At 44.3% G+C, this 4,606-nt stretch overlaps 1 non-coding gene across 1 annotated transcript; it reads left to right on the top strand.

Annotated features, from left to right (window-relative positions):
• The first annotated feature begins 1,173 nt into the window (after positions 1-1,173).
• On the top strand, positions 1,174-1,311 carry LOC114816028. The gene has a single exon (XR_003763807.1). It is a non-coding gene; the product is annotated as a small nucleolar RNA SNORA7 (small nucleolar RNA).
• Positions 1,312-4,606: the final 3,295 nt, after the last annotated feature.

Genomic DNA, 4,606 nt, shown 5'->3' with positions numbered 1-4,606 from the left:
TGGGAAACTGCTCCTCTCCCCATCCTCATTTATTCCCTCTCTCTGAAAACTGAATGATAAAAGAGACCCAGTTCCTCTTCTGGAGGCTGACATCTTCCCACAAGGACCCCTTACCCAACTTAAAGATGAACACTAAACTCTTTTCCCTGTACTTTCTAGGTCATCAATCAATCTGTGGCATTTACTGACCATTTAGTGTGTGCAGAGCACTGTCCTAAGCACTTGGGAGGGTTCCATAGAGTTCCTGCCCTCAAAGAGTTTACGATCTAGCTGAGGAGAGAGACATTAAAATAAATAAGAGTTATGGGAAGCAACCAAGTATAAAGATTTGTACTTTCTGAGAGCTTAGTACAGTGCTCAGCACACAGTAAGCATTCAATAAATATGATTGAATGAATGAATGAATGAATGAATGAATGAATGAATGTGTTGAGAGGGTAGTTGGATAATGCAAGAACCATAAGCTGTTAGGGGTTAAGGATTTATCTGCTGTGTGACCTTGGGCAAGCTACTTTACTTCTCTGTGCCTCAGTTATCTCATCCATAAATGGGGGTTAAGATTGTGAGCCCCATGTGGGACAACCTGATTACCTTGTATTCACCCTAGAGCTTGGCACATAGTAAGCACTTAACATACCATTATTATTATTAATAATAATGAATGAAATAGGGCTGGGAGATGAGAGATGAGTCAGGAAAAGCTTCCTAAAGATGATTTTAGAAGAGCTTTGTAGTTGGGGAGAAAAGTGATCTGCTAAATCTGAAAAGGGAGTTCCTTCCAATCAACCAATTGCATTTATTGAGTCCTTACTTGTACAGAGCACTGTACTAAGCCCTTGGGAGAGTACAGTTCATCAGAGTTAGTAGACACATTCCCTGCCCACAACGAGCTTAGCGTCTTGAGAGGGACGGAAGGCATGAGCAAGGGTCAGCAGAAAGAGAGATGAGAGGTGAGGCACAGTGAGTCAGACAACTGTATTTACTGAGCACTTACTATGGGCAGTGCACTGAACTAAGCGCTTGGGAGAGTACAATACAATAATATAAGTCACATTCCCTGCCCACAACAGGTAGGTTGGTACTAGAAGAGAGATCACAGAACAGGTCTTAGAAGGGATAAAATTTCTAAAACTAGTGAGGCCGATGGAGAATTGTTTATGGTTCATGCAATAAACCCTCTCAGGGTCAGACCTGGAGAGTTTCCAGTACTCTCCCAGTCTTGACTATGGGAGGGAGAGTCAGGCAGAGGCCTACCCATTCCATTCCTAGCTTGGCCAGTGGCTAGCGAGTGGAAGGCGATCTGCTACAAGTCAAGACTCCCCTGTGCTGGGAAACAGCGACATAGGAGAGAGTCAAGGGCGGAGACTCAAGTTTTCTGCGCAGAAGGAGGCAGTGGTAAACCACTTCTGTATTTTTACCAAGAACACTCAATGGCTCCACTACCTGAACCATTGCAGATGGAGGTGGTGCCTTGTGGAAGAGGTGTGTCCATGGTATCGCTTTGGATCGGAGACGACTCTACAGCGCAAGACAAGATATGCAATAGGATGTGCAGTGAGATTGTTGAATTTAAGATCTCTTGGTTGGATTGTTCTGAAGCAGTAATCCCCGGGAGCAGTGGCGTGCAAGTGACAGTGATATGAGGGTATCCAAGGTGAGCAGAGAGACTTTGTCTGTTTATGCTCTGGCATTAGAAGTCTTGGATTTGATGACGTTCCCCAGCTTGTAAACTAATCCAGCACATGTGGTTCTAATCGCTAGCCCATTCACAACAATTCTGGGCCAACAGCAGAATTTCTAGTGCCACCCTTGAAGGGTGCGGGTGGGCACGACTGGGGTTGGGGCCGTGGGGTGACCTGCAGACAATTCGTAGGATGATGATGATGATGATGCTATTTATTATGCTCTTACCACGTGCCAAACACTATACTAAGCACTGGGGTAGATATAAGATAGGCAGGTCAGACACCATTTCTGTCCCACCTGGGATTCCCAGGCTAAGTGGGAAGGAGAACAGGGATTGAATTCCCATTTTACAGAGGCCCAGAGAAGTTTGGTGACTCACCCAACGTCACAGAGCGGGCAAGTGGTGGAGCCAGGATTCAAACCCAGGTTTTCTGACTCGTAGTGTTCTTCCTGTTAGGCCACACTGCTTCTCAGGACCTGGACAAAGATCAGCTGAGCCACAGAGCACACAGTCATTCCCTTCCCCCCGCCCCCCCAACCATCAATTCACCTCTGGCACTCCCATCAGAGTCCCCTGAAGAACCATCCTGTGCAGTAAGCAGGATGCCGCCTCAGAAAATGAGGGGGTAAATAAGGTCTGGTTTCATCCACCTGCAACTGAACTAAACCACCGGATATTTATCTTGAGAAGCAATGTGGCCTAATGGAGAGAGGCCTGAGAGTCAGAAGGACCTGGGTTCTAATCCAAGCTCCATCACTTGTCTGCTGTGTGACCTCGGGCAAGTCGCTTCACTTCTCTTTGTCTCAGTTCCCTCATTTGTAAAATGGGGATTAAGACTCTGAATCCCATGTGGGACAGGAACTGTGTCCAACCTGATTAACTTCCACCCTTCTCGTCTATGAACCCATTGTCAGGTAGGGATCTGTGGCTGAACTGTACTTCCCAAGTGCTTCATATAGTGCTCTGCACACAGTAAGTGCTCAAGAAATAAGATTGAATGAATAAATGAAATTAACTTGTACCTACCCCAGAGCTTAGCACAGTTCCTGGAGCATAGTAAGCACTTAAATAACATTTTAAAAAACTACTTATTTTCAACTCAGTTTTCTCTTCAGATTGCCCTGCTACCCAGAGATTATTAAATATAACCCTTTCTGCAGGAAGGCTGCAAAAACTGTTTATCTTTGGAAACTAAAATACATGAAACTGAGTCATCAGGCAAATTATATGCATCAGTAAGTGATAAATGTTCAGGGCCAGCAATCCCGAAATAGCGTGTGAAAGCCATTTCGCTACTCTTCTTTCTGCCTAGAGTGCACTTTTGAGCAAAGTTCATTTATGACAGTTGGAAGTCAAGGACCCGTTAGAAGCTTTCCTATCCCTCCCTGGGCCAGAGATTGGTGGCCTAGGTCAGTCCTGTACCAAACACCAGCTGGATCCCAGATCGCTGAGACCGGTCTAGCTTCACCTCTGCCTAAGACCCTGAGATCCTCCCCTCCCTATTCAGTTTGCTCGTCATTCGCCTGGATTCCTGAAGAGAGGTTTTGGAGTTTGTTGGAGATTTCCCCTTTACACTGCTCCCTTACCCTGTTTAGAAGCCCTCTGGAGACTAGAGAAGAGTCACCTTTGAACCAGCATATCTGATTGCCTCAGTCTTCCCCTCTGTCCATTATCCAGAGCCAGAAAGCTTCAAACATAAAATGGATTCTCCCGAGGAAATGCTGCAACTGTTTATGCTGTTCCACCTGAAAATAGCTGGGTACGGAACTGAAAATGAAACCAATTTATCACTGAGAAGCTCTTTTTTCTGGGGTTTGTTCTGGGGTATGGGGTCAAGACTGAATCAATGTATCATTCATTCTGGGCTTTGATGGGGAAGGTCTTTGGCTTGGGATTATCTTAGACCCACCATTTCCTTCTGATCCCTCAAGTCTCAGTGTTAAAAGAGCATAAAACCGTGAACATGTAAAGTACACGAAACCACCACTACTGGGTGAGACCATTTAGTCCACCCCAATCACTCATCCGTCTGCGACAGTGTCACCAAAGGATGCGTGAAGGAACCGTGTAATGATTGTTCTCTTGGTGGTTTCAGTTAGTTAAATCCCTGTGCCCAGTTAGGTCACCGTTGGGAAGCATGTGGAATGGCTTAAACAGAACTTGCTGGATCTCAGAAGCCAGGTGTGAAAAAGAAGAAGCCAGGCAGAGCCCTCGCTGCTCCACACCCTTTCAAAACAATAACATCATCTGAAGAAAGAAAGGACAAGGTGATTTCCGAGGTAGAATGTGTCCCATTATTCTTCGTCATCACCATCATCAATTACAAAAATGTTGATTAAGCTCCCCTCTATATATGATGCTGTTCAAAGCAAGTTAGGTTCAGATCCAACCCACGTCCGTGGGTCTTACACACATAAGATGTGTAAAGAGCTTCACCGAAAAAAGTCCTAGAGAAAGCACAGCTTTTGGCCAAGAAAGAGAAGTTTACACTGTTGCCATTGTTTTCTGATCCTGCCATTTTCTCCATTCAATCCTGAAGCTAAGGATTTGAATGGAGAAGTTTTTTAAGTGAAGGGGCTGGTAAAGGAAAAGATAGGCCATAACTATCTTTGCTTGCGGTTAAATAAAAAAAGTAAATGTCAGGAATGTTAAAGTATGCATGTATGTATTATTATTAGTGGTAATAATAATAATAAAAATCCCTGCTAAATGTAAGCTTCCTTGAGAATCCTTTTTAAATGTCATCTCTGCCAGGAGACATTCCCTTTTAGATCCTTCCACTCTTTCTATTATGCCATCCCCTCAGTCACCTTATCCATTTATTTAAGGCTTGTGGATTTATTTCTCAACTTGGGTATGCTATTTACATCTATTCTCACACTTCTGTAATTTTTATACGTTCACTCACTGAAATAGTAT

The sequence above is a fragment of the Ornithorhynchus anatinus genome, chromosome 1, assembly GCF_004115215.2.
Source record: "Ornithorhynchus anatinus isolate Pmale09 chromosome 1, mOrnAna1.pri.v4, whole genome shotgun sequence".
In the NCBI taxonomy this organism is placed as follows: Eukaryota; Metazoa; Chordata; class Mammalia; order Monotremata; family Ornithorhynchidae; genus Ornithorhynchus; species Ornithorhynchus anatinus.
The sequence above is the reverse complement of the archived record's forward strand: the minus strand, read 5'-3'. Positions and strand labels throughout refer to the sequence as shown.